Below are 17,467 nucleotides of genomic sequence, written 5' to 3' on the forward strand. Positions count from 1 at the left end.
AGTTTTCAGCATAAAAGTCCTGAACATGTTCTGCTGGATTTAAAATTAAGTATTTTTTTTTTTAGTCATTCTTTTAGGGTAAGGCTGCTAGAAACAAATTCTCTTTGTTTTCCTCTATCTAAGAATGTCTTGATTTCTCCTTCATTCCTGATGAATATTTTTCCCAGATATAGAATGTGAGGTTTTGAGCTCTTTCTGTACTTGAAAAATGTTACCCTGCTGTCTCCCAGCCTCCATGGTTTCTGATAAGAAATCCATTATCATTGGAATGTTTTTTCCCCATACATAAGGTGTTATTTCTCTCTCACTATTTTCAAGATTTTTCCTTTGTCTTTAAGTTTACGTAAGTTTTATGATGTGTCTTACAGATTTCTTCAGGTTTATCTTGTTTGGAATTTGCTCAGCTTCTTGGGTGTGTAGGTTTATGTCTTCTGCCAAGTTTGGCAAGTTTTCATCCATTATTTCAAGTACTTCTTGGCCCTGCCTGCTTTCCCCTCTCCTTCTCTTACTCTAGTTGTAGTCTTTTTTTTGTCATAATCCTATAGGTACTTGAGGCTCTGTTCATTTATTTGTTCTATTTCTCCTTCTTGTTCAGATTGGGTAATTTCTACTGTTCTAGCTTACAGATCACTCTGTCCCCTCCATTCTGCTGTAAGCCTACCCAGTGAGTTTTTTATTTCAGTTACTATGGTTTTCAATTCTAAAATTTCCATTTAGTTCTTTTTTTTAAAATATAAATTTATTTATTTATTTTTTGGCTGTGTTGGGTCTTGATTGCTGTCCGCGGGCTTTCTCTGGTTGAGGCGAGCAGTGGCTACTCTTCCTTGCGGTGCATGGGCTTCTCATTGGGCAGCTTCTCTTGTTGCGGGCTCTAGGATGCATGGGCTTCAGTAGTTGTGGCTCACGGGCTCTAGAGCGCAGGCTCAGTAGTTGTGGCGTGCGGGCTTAGCTGCTCTGTGGCATGGGGGATCTTCCCAGACCAGGGATCAAACCTGTGTCCCCTGCATTGGCAGGTAGATTCTTAACCACTGCGCCACCAAGGAAGTCCCTCCGTTTAGTTCTTTATATTTTCTGTTTCTTTAATAAGGCTTTCTGCTTTTTCACTGAGACTTTATATTTTATTTTTTATTTCTCTCCTCTTACTGTTTTGGTGAAGAAATTACTAGTGGAAGTGCTTTAAAAAATTATGGGAATATGTGAAAAAGAAACAGAAACCAGCCTGAAACGTCTCCCATGGACAGACTTTTGGACAATTTGAACAAAGTAAATAAAAATAATAATGAATTATAACCATTACTCATAGGAATTCATGAGTCCATGCTGATATAAATAAATAAACAGGGAGAAGAGAACGTTCTTCCTTACAGTAGAATGTCAAGAAAATTAACATTTGGAAACCATCATAGCAGTAAGTTCAGTCAAGCAACAACCGATACTAAATCTAGAGGGCAAAAATTTGATGACAAAAATTTACAGTTTGCCCACAAAATATATATTAATTACAAAGGGAAGAAGTGTAACTTGCAGTAAGTAAGCTTGGTAAACACCACCTTAATCGAGTGATCAAAGTTAATATCACTAGTCAGGGGATAAATCAAAATTGTGCAACCCCCCCCAAAAAAATGAGAACACAACTTCACTTCTGTGATATTCCTGCCACAGACACATAACCTGAGGAAGTATCATAAGTCCCAGTTCAAACACATTCCACAAAATGTATTCTTCCAAAGTGTCACAGTGCTGAAAATCAAGGAAAGACTAAGAAGAATACTAAAGAGACAACGTGACAACTAAATGCAATGCATGATCCTGGACTGGATTCTTTTGCTATGAAGGGCATTTCTGAGACAACTAGAAAAATTTGGATATGGTCTATGGATTAGTTGATAGTAATGTATTATTGTAAATTTCTTGAGTTTATGTTTGTATCATGACTATGTAGAAGAATGTCCTTATTTGTAGGAATTATACACTGAAGTATTTGGAAGTGATGGACCATCAAGTCTGAGACCTACTCTCAAAAGGTTCAGGGAAAAAGTTACTTGTATTATTTTGCAACTTTTCTAAAAGTCTAAAATAATTTTAAAGGAAAAAGAAAGATTTAGCAAAGAAAAAAGGGAAAACGAAAAGAGATCAACAAACTACCATACACAGTTTTATTATCCTAGTGGAGTCTTGCTCTCCCCACTCCTCAGAAATTTCTGATCACAAGATGTGTATTAACACTGGCAACACTATAATTCTTACAGAATTGTGAAACATATAGATAACCTAGCATGAGAGTGCACTTGAAACAAATTAAACAGTATTCTGATGGACATCTCAAAATATGAAGGAGTCTACATTCTAAAGCTCTACATTGAATTAATGGAAGTTCAGTAAAATTTATACTCAGATCTAAGCACTGAGTATTGAACAACTTTCCACAGTTGGTGTCGTATCACTTATTTATTATCCAAAGAAAGAAAAAGAGCTTGAAATCCATTACAACCAAAAACTCTATTAAATATTTTAGAAACTCAGTTAATTTTACATAAAATCTACCCAGGCATAAGAAAGTATTAGAAAATGAATTTTAAATGTGGTGTCATAGATATATTGTCATGTTCTTTTAAAACTATTTTAGTGGCACTACAATGTGTTATGTCTAAACTTCCCACTTAGGAGACCCTGAGCAAAGGACGTCACATCTGTTATGGGTTGAACTGTGTCTCGCCCAAGATGTTAAAGGCGAATACCCAGGATCTGTGAATGTGACCTTATTTGGAAATAGGGTCTTTGGAGATGATCAAGTTAAGATGAGGTCATTAGGATGAGCCCCAGTCCAATACTATTGCTGTCCTTACAAAAAAGGAAAATTTGAACACAGAGACAGATACATACAGAGGGCAGACAAGAAGAGAGGCATGGTACAGATTCTCCTTCACAACCTTTAGAAGGAACCAACATTGCCAACACCTTAATCTTGAATTTTTAGCCTCCAGAACTATGAAACAATAAATTGCTGTTGTTTAAGCCACCTGGTTTGTGGTACTTCCTAGTATCCCTAGGAAACTTAACACAACATTTGAAAAATGGGAATGATTATGCTGTCTCCCAAGACTGTTCTTAAAATTAAAATGAGAATATTAGTTATTTTGAAAATAATCAGGAATTATAAAAATGATAACTGTATTATTCTAATATCTTGATAAATATTCAATAAATACTACTAAAGATTTTTCTCCTGTTATAACAAGAAATTTTAAGTGATGCTTTTGAATATTTCCATGTTTTTTAACTAACTTTTAATCCATAGGCCAGAAAATTATCTTTACTGTACATGGTAAGAACAGTTTTATTAATGTTTGAATTAGCTGAACATGGCTGAAGTAGAATTTGGTTTCCTTTTTCTTCTTTTTTCTCATGTTTTAATCTTTAAATAACATTTCTTAAGAAGTATGAGTTTTCTCTTTTGAAAACTTTTTTAAAAACATTTTTTTGCAATATGATTGACATACAAAAAGCCATACATATTTAATGTATACAACTTTAATGTATACAAACTAGATAAGTTTGGAGATAAATATACATCTGTGAGACTACAACTAAAGCCATAAACTTATTCGTCACCTTTAAAAGTTTCCTTTGTGTCCCCCGCCCCGTTTTTTAATTAAAAATTTTTTTGTGTGGGGCAAGAGCAAGTAACTAAGATCTACCCTCTTAGCAAATTTTAAAATATATAATACAGTACTGTTAACTAACTATAGTCTTCTGAAAACTTAAAATCTAACTACCCGCCCCCCGCCCCAAGAAAGAAAACCCACTAATGCCCCTCTGGCCACATAAGCACTATACAGCAATCCCAGGCAGCTGTGATTCAGAGCACTGGAAACAATCAACAGCACTGGGATGGCCAAAAGTGGAGGACAAAAGAATATGAAGGGTTTAACAAGTTGACCATCCAAAAAAAACCAAGACATAGATTTGTGCATAATGCTTTCTTCTCTTTGCTCTACTTCCTGTACCGCTGTACTTTTCCATATATTAAAAATGAAAGCATGCATGTAGATGTGTATAGCATATGCCCAACAGAGTAGGAATTCAATTAATGTTTGCTGCCCCAGCCCTACTTCACCTCCTTCCCTTCTACTCAGAGGATGATGAGTAGTTTCAAGTAATACTTAGGGTAGTTAATAACTTTGTAATCTCATCATAATGTCACTGTATCAATAAATTTCATACCAGCTTCACAAGCTCCAGTTAGTTAGAATTTAACTAAAAAAATAATAAAATTTGTCAATGTATCTCACCTTTTATAAAGCTCTAACACATGACCATCTAGAATAGAAAGGTACCAGAAAATCTACTTTACATTATTTCTCATTTTGAATAGTAGAGATTAAAATGCAAATAAATTACAATTCTTTGGTATAAGATCTCCACATTACCAGGAATAAAACAGTTATGTGACATGGGCTACTACAAAATGTACTTTTTTATATCTCACTGTCTACATTCTGTGCACCCCCACCCTCTTTTGGCCAGGCAGGTCGTGGTGGTAATTTAATGAAAGATTCCTGGGGAAAGGTGAATTTCAAGGGATAAATCAGGTTTTAAGGCAAAGATTCTCCTGGTTTGGGCAAACTCACGTACTCAAGGTATTTTACTAAAGAAGAGGAATTTTCTTTATACTTCCATCATTACATCTTCATTTAAGATAATCAGCTTTTGTTTATCCCAAAGCCAACCAGACACTTGAAATGTCTTAATTTCTGACTAATACTCTTTGCTATAACATCAAAATTTTTTCATTAAGGGTGTCAACTAATTTTGAAAGGTCTGTTTTAAAAATATTTTAGGAAAATAATCATTGTTTGATGATCAACTATAATAAGTAAAAACACTGGAGAGACAAATGTTCAGTCTCATTAAATATACCTCTGGACTTGCTCAAAGTAGTTTAGTTTAAACATGTATTTATAATATACAAATATTATATATTTTTCGAGGAGGTATAAAACTTACACCTTGCAATTACATTATAAAATAGCTAATATGATTTCTATAGGTAAAATCATTACAGAGGAAGACACGGTTTTATGGTTTCTCTACACTACCTCAGTATGTCTCTAAAGTGCTCAGATTTTTGAATGGGTGAATTAAGAGAGGAAATAATTCCATAATTAGTATCAGTAAACAAGGGATAGGTTGGATTTACGATTAACTTTTTATTCCAAAAATAAACAGACTTCATAGTTTAGTAATAGGCTTTGACATCAGAGAAAACTGTGTTTAAACTCCAGTTCTAGAATTCTAAAATTCTAAACTATATGACCCTTCCTAAGCCTCAGTTTCCTCATCTGTAAAACAGGTGCAACCATACTCCCAAGGGTTCTCCTCAGATTTGAACAAAATGTATCCAAAAGCTTCAATGGCCCCTAGTAGTTAATTAGTGGTTGTTAATATTATTGTTAATAGATAAAATATTTTACGTAGAATAAATAAAACCATTTCTTCTTTGCTGTTGCTACAGTAACATATTCAGTTACACAAAAGGAAAATCCATATGAAATGTCACTGTGGTTTATTCCCTTAGGCATGTTAATTTATATTTAAGGTACTTAAAAAAATGAGAATTTTTAAAAGGCATGAGACTAGGAGTCTAGATTCTGATCTCAGCTCTACACTGGCTAAGGAAGCACTGAACTTCCTTAAACAAGTTACTTCATCATTGGTAAAATGTAGGTTATAATATTTTGATTATAGATTAATTTTATAAAACTATTATTTACAAAGAACTTCTATTAAACTACCACATAGGGATTATTGCTAATGTTATATTATCACGATAAAGATGATACTTAACATTTACCCTATTTGCATTAATTTCACAACTTTTTCAAAAGAAACCAGAGCCTAATCTAAGTATTAGGGCAATCCTAAACTATTTTCCATTGAGGGCTAGGGCACAGGCATTCTAAGCATAACTCAATTATATCAATAAATATCAAACAAATTTCAGAGTTAAAAATGAAATATATATATTTAAGTCATTTTTATAGTCATTCCACAAAATTAAAGGCAATCATCATAACACCTGGATTTATCAGAGGCCACTAAATTAATAGCTTTTATTAGCAGAAAATATTTACCAGGTATAGAAAGACTGCATTCTTTCTTTGAATTGATTCATTGAAAACTGAGAGTAGTTTGGTAATTAAAAAGTCAGGAAAGCTCTTCTTACTTTTCCAGTCTATGAATACAAAAAGAGAAAAAGGCAAGACTGAGTAAGTCGTATAAAATAACCTAACACTTTAAGTGGGAACAATTACAAACAGTGGAGAACGCTGGATTACCCATCAAGGTATGGTTAGCTGCCTAAACATAAAGTGATTAGAGGCAGGCAGCTCTCTTTTGCCTACTTCCTCATCTACAAAATGGAGTTACTAGCACTTGCCCTTACTTCAGAAACGTGGAGGTAAATCAGAAAGTTCTTGGAACATGTATTATAAGGGGGTGGTCTTTCATGAAGCTAGATAAAAAAGCCTACTTAGTATTTTCTTTAAAGGGTATATTTCATTAACTTAACAAAAGACCCCCAAATCCAACACTAACCTCCCTCCAAATTCACAAGTATCTATTTCAACTGGCTACACCCACACACATAGATGATAGACATAAATGAATATAGACTGCTATCACTGTATTCTGGAAAAAGGTGCAAGATTACATTTTGTCTTTGAAAAATGAGAAAGATCAATACTTGGCACACACAGGTGTGTAAATTTACCATCACTGGTTGACCATCACATTCTTTGCCATGAGGCCTCAGAACCCTAATAGTAGGTTCAAGCAGCCAGCCTTAACAGATGAAGAGGAGATGGTACGTGCACTGACTCTTATTTGCCAACTACCTCTACTACATAGCTTTGTTTGAATTAGTACAACTAATCAGTAATTGGTATAAATTAGTATAACTGATCGAGTAGTATAACATTTATGAAAACCATCTAAGTTTTATATAACAGTACTCATGTTAACTAGATCATATAATTTTTTTCTATACATTCTGTGATGTTCCTAACTACTTCATGAAACTTTGAACCAAGAGCTTAGTTAAGTTCAATGGTGCAAACAAAATCAAATATGTAAATCGTTGAAACTATCTTCTTAAAAAGGAGTTATTTTTGTGAGAGAAGGGGCTTATAGTAGCTCATAATACTTGAAAATAGAGATCAACATTAAAATTCTGCCACCATTCTCCAACAGTGGTCAAAAATTTACTAAGACATTTTATTATGTTATACAACTGAAAAGAAACTGAATGTTTTCTCTCTCTTGAAAAAGAAGTCTGATCTATATGTACTTTAACTTCTTTAAAAGAATTTTAAAATTGTTAAGTTGTAAGAGGATATACCTAAAACAAAAAGCAAAACAAAACAGAAACACATGAACAACTAAATACACAAAACAAATATAAACTTCAGCACATCCACCAAACTCCTCCAGAGCAGGAACTATAATGAATAAGGAAAACCCACCTACCCTTCCTCCTTTAGACCAATGTGATGGTTACAAACTGACAAGCTCTTTCTGGCTGTCCACTGGCACATCTACAGACCTCTCATTCTTTTGAAATTTCCCCAACTTAAATTGGATGCAAATAAGCCAGGTGTGGTCCCTACAAAAGTAATCCTGCTAGTCCCTACTGAGCTGCCATAGAAACATGCACAGCTGGCAATGGCAAAGAGGTTGTGTACTGGCCTCAGACTAGCTTAAAAAGTTTCAATACTCATTGAATGAAATAACAATTATGGTATCTTAGTAAAGAACAAATACAACAACAACAACAACAAAAATCCCTCTTTGCTTGAAACATTAAGCAAAATAATGGAAAGTATTTTCTTCTAGTCCAAAAGTGGCTTTCAGCCTGGCAGCAGCTATTAATGTGTCTGTGAAAAGTTACAACTACCAATGGCAACCATTCTTTTACCAAAGAAATATATTTTATGAGAGTACTCCCTGTAGGTCACTCAACGTAATAACCAACATCCAGAGAGAAACAATACAAAGTCTAATCTAAACAGTAGTAAATACCGTGTATCTTTTCCTTAAATAAATTCAGTATGACTCTTCACTGGTTTTACTAAAAATAAAGGTTTTTACAGCAGTGATTCTCAAAGGGCAGTACCTAGATCAGCATCATCAGGAAAATTATTGGAAATGTAAATTCTCAGTCCCCTACCCCAGACCTACTGAATCAGAAACTCTGGGCATGGGAGGTCTAGCAATCTGTGTTTTCACAAACCCTCTAGAAGATTCTGATACACGCTAAAGTTTGAGAACCACTGATTTACAGTGCCAAATTTCAGAGGAGGCTGAAATATGAAATAGAAAATGCAATGCTGACCCCTTGGAACTAAGGCATAGTAACAAATGTAAAGGAAAACTCACTGGCCTCCTGAATTAAGTCTCTTTGCTAGTATCTCACTGTCTAAAATATACGCAGAAATTAACAGTGGTACATCATGTCTGTCTTTCCTACACATGCCAAGCACAAAAGGAAAATCAGAAGTGTCTGTTCCTGATTACTCAAGGAGAGGAGGATCCTTGCATATAAGACTCAATCCACTGCCATTCCCAGCCCATTACCAACCACAACCCATTTCCAATCACTGAGGTCTTCAGACACGGGGCAGCGAACCTAACCATTTATTACTTTATAATAAAAGAGAGATATCTTTTTTTCAGATATCAAACATGTATGTAGGGATGAGCCTGAAGTTTGAGTCACAAATTTTAACCTTCCTCACTACAGTTGGCCCTCCATATCTGTGGGTTCTGCATCCACGGATTCAACCAACCAATGTAGATCGAAAATATTAAAAAAAAAAAAAAAATTCAGAAAGCTCCAAAAAGCAAAACCTGGCAACTACTGACAGGGCATTTGTATTATATTTACCACTATTTATGCAGCATTTACATTGTATTAGGTATTATAATTAATCAAAAGATGATTTAAAGTACTATTATCAGAGGATGTGTATAGGCTATATGCAAATACTTTGTCATCTTATACAAGGGACTTGAGCACCCTTGAGTTTTGGTATCCACAAGGGTCCTGAAACCAATCCCCCCAGTGCCAAGGGATGACTGTACTTGTAAAAAAAATTTTTAAGAAACATACATGGATGCAGTTCTTCCTTAGTATCTAACATATTAGATAGTTCATGTACTACAAAATACTCTTTTCATTTTTCTATTAACTTCTGTATAACCATTTATAATTCCTTCCCTATTTCCTTTAAGACAATGGGCAGCACTTCAAAAAAAACTCAGCCCAGGTAGTGACATTAACGTGATCAGAGAGATATATAATGGAGAAAAACCACTGGGTAAATCAAATATTCCATATATCATTAGAATCAATTCAAGCCAGTTGAATAGTTTTCTGAAGGTCATAATTTAAACTAAATTGTTAAATACCTTCAGTATTATACCTGCAGAATGTACTTTAAAAATCATATTTTAAGTAAATTGAAGACAGGTCACAATTTACAAAAAAAACACAAAACACAGGAAATTCAAAGGAGAGTGTGTATGTACCTACTCCCAGGATTATTCAGTAATCTCTTTTGTGATAAGAAGTATGATGAAACTTACTCAAAGGTCAGATTCTTGACTTTACGAACAAGGCAGGAAGCAGAAATGAATATACATTTGACTTGTTTTCTCCTGCTTGTTATTTTCTTTTCTTAAATTAGAAAACACTTGAATTATAGGAAGATTTTTACTCAAATATTCAAGGAACATTTTTACTTAAGGGATAAATTCAAATCTCAATTTCTAAGCTTAACGTATTTCCAGCAGTCTCTATTCTTTTGGAAAAAGAAATATAAAGAAAACAAATCCTAAGATCATCACTATTGTCATATAATTAAAAAAAAAATTCTACATCAAAGCAGCAATACAGAATAAATTTAAGTAGGAAACTGATTCACAGGCTCCTCTTTCTCTTTGTTAAATATTGGTGTTCCTTCAGGCCCACCCTTGGTCCACTGCTCACTATACCAGTGACTGCCAAAGTATTGTCTTTGTGCCACTAGTGGGCCAGAACTAATCCAATAATGCCAATTTCATTGACTTTGATGTTTGACTGTGCGCTACATACTAGTGGTGCATGCTGGTTGCCATTCCAACTCTCCCACGTGGATAAGGGCAATGATAATCAGATCAAGGGAAAGACCTGAATGCTTAAGTCCCCCTAGTTAGTGACTCGTTCAGGAATGAACTGTATCCCAGAAGTTTACTCAATTCTGGCCGATGAAATCAAGGAAAGAGCTCATGAACTTTTACTCTCACTTTGAATACAGACAGTAAGCAGAGACTCTCCTTCCTTTGGACACGAACAAGGAAGCATATTTTCCTGGCTGCTGCTGGAAGTTGTTTTGCAACCATAAGGGAAAGAACCTGAGGGCACAGAAACACAAAGAGCCCAGTTCTACCATGCCTGAAGCTTCTGATCTCTTAATCTTGTGAGCCAAGTCAAACCAAATATTTGGGAGTGCGTGTGTGCACATGTGTGTATACACACATGCAATTTTCTAACGTGAATTTGAGAGAAAGCCAGTAGGACAGTGAAACAGGCATGCCAGATCTCAGGAGCTCCAGGCCAGCAGCATTTCTACAGGGTAGTCGTACTTCATTTTGCCTACTACGAAAGGATGAGAGCTCCTATAGTAATGTCACTCAGATAATCTTCTACTACCCCAGACCATTTGGGAGACAAAATGAGGCTATTAAAATTACCTATTCTAAGCTTGAATTTGCTATTAAACAGATTTTATTTTCACTTTAGAAAAATTCCCCAACAATAAGCTAACATGCTATGGAAGAATGTTATGCTTAGTGCGAAAGAGGGAAGCACCTAGCACCTCCTCCCACCCTGAAAAAATATCAATAAAACCTTAAAAAAAAAAAAGTATTGTATTGTAGACCACCCCTAACAATCTCCTTCTACTTAGAGAGACCATCATCTTCCAGACAACTCACCACTCTGGCTGAGCCCCTTCTTACAAATATACCATTCCTTTGTACTACGATAATCTCAATACTTAGAGAAAAATTAGACAGGAAGATGCAGAGTACAGGCCATTAAAGAAAATAAAAGTGGCACAACTGATCATAACATAATCAGCTTGTGCATACTACCAATGGACATTTTCCAAGGTTTTCCCTTATCATTTAACAAGAATAGTTTAAGCACCATTGTCCTCTATCACTAGATTTAGAATAAAATCTAACATAAAAGGTAACCTTTATCTCTCCTGGTTCTTACAAACAGCAAAGGATAAAAATCTTAGAGTTTTAGAGCAGAGAGAAATGTTAACAACAATCGATGCAATCCCTTCATTGTACCAACTAAGAAATTGTGTGCAAGTTTGCATGATTTATTTTGGAACACCCTGTGAGTGATGGCACAGCTGAAATTCAGATCCATTTTCTGATTTTTAGTCCATATAAGTGCTCTTCACATTGACCACCTCCCTTTTAGAAATGCAAAAATATTTTCCAACAATTTTATAAAGTCACTTTTTAAAAAGTGATCAATGTCATGTCAACCTTTTTAAGTATACTGACTACTGATCATTATTCTCTAACAGTCACTTTATAATAAGTGTTTATATATTCATTCATTAATTCATTCACTCAACAAATAACTTTAAGAAATTATTATGTATAGGGCTCTGTACTCTGCTCCACAGGGCCAGAAAGATCAATCAGACATGAAAAGCTATCAGACTGAAAGCAATCAGACTGAAAAGCTAGAACAAGACATTAGAAATCTATAATTTAAGTAAAAGCTGAGAAATGTTTTTACTTTTTGTTAAAAGGGAACAAACATATGCATATTTTAAGAGAGAAATATGAAAAGAGATTTCATGTAGATTTCATGAAAACTACATTTTCTCTTACAAAAGAGAAAATGTAGTTTTCATGAAATTTTAAGGATTCCTTACTTATGTTGAAAACCTATAAGTAACTAGATATTTACAGAATAAAGTTTATTTTTAAAAAAGTAGATTAAATACTTAAATTCTGTAACATAATTTGGGGTTTGGGATATTGCCTTTCAAGTTCCATATCTAAGACACTATGATCCTTTGCCATTATCTCTTGTCTCCTACGTAAAAACCTAGATTTATAATTCAACTAAGTTTAGTTCCACTGGCTGAATACAGAATAGGGTAAAAATCAGGGTAATTTACAACAACCGAGTCAGTAAAAGATAGGAATTTAAGTTATGACAATCCGGTGTGATTTTTAACGCCATCATAAAATTAAAATTAATTACCACAAAACGTTAGGCCATGTTAGGCCACCAACATAAATACACAGGGAATTCCCTGGTGGTCGAATGATTAGGACTCCTCGCTTTCACTGCCGAGGGCACAGGTTCGATCCCTAGTCGGGGAACTAAGATCCTACAAGGCGGCGTGGCCAAAAAACAGAAAGAAAATGCATAAAATGCATGCACCACCACAGGGATGTACACCAAGCTCACGGGCCTTACAGCCTTTGCAATTTCTGTTCCTTCAGTCTAAGATGCTTTTGCCCAGGTGGCTTCTTTTTATTTGTTATTCCAGTCTCTGACTGAAAGTCATCTCCTCAGCGAAGGCTTCCACCATGCAATGTAAAGAACATCCCCCGGCCCCCACTGCCCTGTCACTATCACGTCACCCCATTTTATTCTATGTTCTCATAATTTTAAAACTTATTTACTCACTCCACTAAAAGGCAGGTTTTCTGGGCGCAGGCATCTTTTTAGTCAGTCTTATTCACAGTGGCAACCTTAGTGCATGATAGAGCACGAGAGGTGCTCAAAAGTATCTGTTGAATGAATGGTGCCTATAAAGTCAGTAAGAATTAGATCAGGGATATCAGCTTAAGTCCACAATAAAACAAACTCCTTGAAAGAAACTATTTCCAAAAAAGACAGGACTATGTGCTCAGAGAACTCATCTACTGATCTTTAATAAGAGCAGCACTCCTAGCAAAACCCTACTATAAGTATACTCCTGACAGCAAATCTGAAATTCAAAAGTTAAAAAAAATTCTGTCTAGCAAATACTTCTTTTTAAAAGTCAGGGCCATAGGAGAAAAAGACTAGCTTCTGGTTTGTGTTCTTGGCCATTTAAAAAGTAACAAGTTTCATTTTATTTACTATGTTTCCCCTAGATTAGCAGGGGTTCTCAGAAACAATAAATTTAGAACTGTCTTCTAATTAATGAACGTGAAATCTGGGAACATTCTTAGTAGAAATTCCAGATTCAAACTATAAATCAAGACTGACATTCAGGATCTTGGTAAACAGGGGTAAGCCTAGTTAATACCTAAATTAAAATTTGCTCAGCAGCCTATAAATAGACACAAATCTTGCAAGAAACTCAGCCATTCCAAATCACATCTTGGAGACAGACTGTGCCTTTTAACTTTGCAAAATAAGACTAATCATGTTGGGAGTCCTGTTGAGCTTCTCTTTGAAAAATTCTGAATAAGAAGTCAATCCCTCTATTTGCTACGGCTGAACAAGAAAGCACACTATTACAGGAAAACGGATGAATCATTTATCTGTTAGTCAAGCATTTACTATGCACCAAGGTGTTAAAAGAGGTGTGTAGTTTACTTAGATTTACCCATGTTACTGATTTCTTTGCTCACTATTCCCTCTTGCATCTCGGTCTTTCCTTCTGAGTTCAATGTCCCTCCTTCTTAAGTACATCCTTTAAAAGTCCCTTTAGTGAAGGTATGATAGTAGCCAACTCAGTTTTTATTTGTCCAACAAAAGTTATTTCATCTTCATTCTTGAATAAGAGTTTAGCTGGGTAAAAACTTTAAGGTTGGTAGTCATTTTCCCTCGGCATTTTACCTTTCATTGTCTTCAGGCTTCCATTTGTTGCTGCTGAGTACTGTGAAAGTGTGGCACTTTTATGGGCAATTATCTATTCTTCCTCTATTAAGACATTCTCTTTAAAGCTGATTTTCTGCAGTTTCACTATAATATATACAGGTATAGAATTTTTATCTACCCTGCCTGGGCTTTTATCCTGCTGCCTAAAACTGAGAATTCATGCCTTTCATCAGTTCTAGAAAATTCTTAGCCAGTGTGTATTTGAATTGCTAATAGCTGAGAATCATCTCTATTATCTCTGGAACTACTGCCACAATTAGATTCAGTTTAAACTTCCTCATTCTATTCTCCGTACCTCTTAACTTCTCTTTCATATCTTTCATCTATAACTATTGCTATTCACCTGCTTCTTTTCCTCACATCTGTCATTAACTCGTTCTTCAAAAAGTATACCTAATCTACTCTTTAACTTGTTCACTGAGTCTCTAAATTTCATTAACTATTTTTTTCCTTTCTAGAGATTATCTCTTTGCCAAATCTACTTAGTCATTTTCACAGTTTGTTTCTTGCTCATGTTTTCAATCCCCTTTTATTACTAAAACATTTAAAAATTAAATAGTAAACCTGATTGATTCCAATAATCTCAAGTCTGTGGGAGGCAGCAGGGAGTCTACTTCTATTGTTGGTTGTTTTGCTGCAAGTCTGATGTTGGCTTGTTCCTTCCTAGGTTCTGTAATTTTGGGCTATAGACTCATATTTAGAAAACTAATCTGGAGGAGTCTGAGAAGCATAGGTTGAAAGTACATTCCTTCAGAAAGGCCATACATTTGCCTCTGCCCAACCTGAGGCACTTCTAGCCTGGGATCACTTTTATTTCTTGGCTTTGGGTTTCCCAGACCACACAGACAGTATAAATTTAAACTTCAAATCTGTATTTAAAAAGAACTAAGGTTACAGATTCTCAGGGAAGACTTGTACATAGATGTAAGGTTAAGAGACAAGCCTTCATTGCAGCACTCTGATGGTAGATGGATTTTTTTCCTGGTCTACCCTTTAGCTAAGGGTGTAGGTCTTTAAGAATTCCAAGCTTTATGCGGGGATCTCAGCTCCATTTCCCCACCCTGAAAAGTCCAGTCTTCTGTCTAGAACAGACATTAAAACACAAGGCTCTGGAGGGCGGTTTGAACAAAGGCCCTTAGGGCAGCCCCAGTGTTAATTTTTGGTGACCATACATTTTCCTCTTCATGGACCCTGTGGAAATCCCTCATATCCTTGAGCTTACATGAAAAACATGTAAAGGGATGTTATAGGCATTTGTAGGAGTCTTGTAGAATTTCTCTGAATAATCCATTACAGTGCCAGAGGTCTCTGAGAATAAGGTGTAAAATAAACAATTTCAATCTTCAAAAGCAAGCTCTAAGTGTTGTTTGCTCCTCTGTGTTGCCATAGCACAGTGTATCCTCTATCACAGCTCTTCCTTTACTCCACTCTTGTCACTGTGGTTTAAGGTCTCCTCCCCTGCCCTGATTTTAAAAGACATTTCTAGTGCTCAGTAATCCAAGGTAATGTGTCAAAAATGACGTTACCTCAGTGATTCCTGCCTTGGCTACAACAAGAAAATAAGAATCAGCAGACTGTTTCTTTAGCTATACTATAACTTTGGTGATAAGGGTCAAGCATAGTGACATGGTTTACAAGATGCTCTCTAAATTTTTTAAGAATGGAGATCTACCAAAGAAAGGTTTTGAAATATGCTCTTAACAGGACAGCAGGAATGGACAATTATCGGCTGATTCTGGGCCATGTGTCACAGTAATCTAGATGGTGGTAGCTTAAACTCAGAGATAGAAGCTACAGGGACATATTCTACACATTTTTTAGAGGTAAAACTGACAGGTGTCTGATTTGATGTGAGGGATGAGAAAGGGATTGACTCAGGCTACAGAAAATGAACCAGAACAAAGAGATGAAAGTTACAACAAGGGGACATATTTCAAATTAATATTAAGGGAGAACTATTTAAAAATTAGCATATTTACTTAAAAAAAAATGGAATGATTCTGATTATACCACTCACAGTTAAAACTTTTTCATTGTATTTCATTTGATGGGCACCAGGAAGTCAACTGCAGCAATTATCCAGGACTTCTACTATCTGGCCATAACCTTCTCTTCCAACCTGACCTTTCACTATTCCTTTACCTTCCCTAAACTTCAGTTAAATGGAGTTACTCACGCTCACAATTTTCTGTGACTGTTCTGTATTTTCTCCCCTTTGTTCCACTTGTTCCTGCGGTCAGAAACCCCTCTAAGTATTCAGATTCTACCCATCCTTCAAGATCTAGTTCCAATGCGGTTCTTCAATGCAGCCTGCCATAAACAGCCTTCTTGAAAAGAGTTTCTGTGCCTTATTCAACTCTGGAGCTTTCTGAAAATCTACCACAATGCCTTTTCTGAAGGCACTGAGAAATGAATACTTGATGGGGATGCTAGAGAAAAAATTAAATTCCTTGAAGGGAGGCTGAGCTTGAACTCTGATTTCCCCTCTAAATTTTAAGATTTTGTGATTCTATAACACCTCTATTCAAACAGTCTTAAGATGTACCTAAAGAACTATTTGCTTTTAATATGTTAAATATTTATTGAACAGTCTTCTTGTACCAGATACTGTATTAGGTAGGCTTCAATGAGATCCCATGTAATCCTAACAAAATTCTCTGAAGCAGTTATCCTTTTTAACTTTAAAAAAAAAATTTTTTTTTAAGCAGTGTTGTTTTTTTTTAAATTTTGGCTGCGCTGGGTCTTCGTTAAGCGAGGGTGGGCTACTCTTCGTTGCAGTGCGCAGGCTTCTCATTGCGGTGGCTTCTCTTGTTGTGGAGCAGGGGCTCTAGGTGTGCGGGCTTCAGTAGTTGTGGCACACGGCCTTCAGTAGTTGTGGCACACGGGCTCTAGAGCACAGGCTCAGTAGTTGTGGTGCACGGGCTTAGCTACTCCGTGGCATGTGGGATCCTCCTGGACCAGGGCTCGAACCCGTGTCCCCTGCATTGGCAGGCGGATTCTTAACCACTGCGCCACCAGGGAAGTCCCCTATTCTTTATTTTACAGATAAGAAAAAGCAGATTCAAGCAGATTGTCCTAATACAAATGCTATAAGAGTGGCAGAATAAAGGTACAAACTTTAACTTGAAGCCTACTGCCCTTAAACCAACATCACAGCTGCCAACCAATTTAGAATTTAATTTCCACATTTAAATAAAGAAAAATACATTGAAAATATCACAGACGTGAATGAATCCAGTAGAGACAATAAATAAAACAAGTTATTCTTTGATACTTACAACAACAAAAAAATTTTTCAGCAACGCAAAACAGCTCACCTACTCAGCAGGTTCAATTCAATTCGACAAGCATTTATTTACTGTGAAAGGTGTTAACAAAATTCTGAAAGAAATAGTCTAAGAATAACATTAGAGAGTCTATCATTGTATGTATTAGAGTTCATGGTGGCATGGAAGAAGATTCTATAGCTTAACACTAAAGATGAAACATCAAGTTATGCCCCATTTTTCATTA

At 35.6% G+C, this 17,467-nt stretch overlaps 1 protein-coding gene across 6 annotated transcripts in view; it reads right to left on the minus strand.

The window, feature by feature from the left end:
• Positions 1-17,467, minus strand: part of POU2F1 (POU class 2 homeobox 1) — a 186,589-nt gene that overhangs the window by 104,674 nt on the left and 64,448 nt on the right. The window contains exon 2 of one of the 6 annotated variants that reach the window (XM_089911645.1): positions 6,135-6,235. The exons of the other annotated variants lie outside the window; for them this stretch is intronic. The gene's annotated coding sequence lies outside the window, so the exon portion shown is untranslated. The remainder of the gene's footprint in view (positions 1-6,134; positions 6,236-17,467) is intronic. 6 annotated transcript variants of the gene reach the window in all.

This window comes from Delphinapterus leucas, chromosome 1 (assembly GCF_059928025.1).
Source record: "Delphinapterus leucas isolate spDelLeu-1000000601 "Yukka" chromosome 1, BTC_Dleu_Yukka2, whole genome shotgun sequence".
Lineage (NCBI taxonomy): Eukaryota > Metazoa > Chordata > Mammalia > Artiodactyla > Monodontidae > Delphinapterus > Delphinapterus leucas.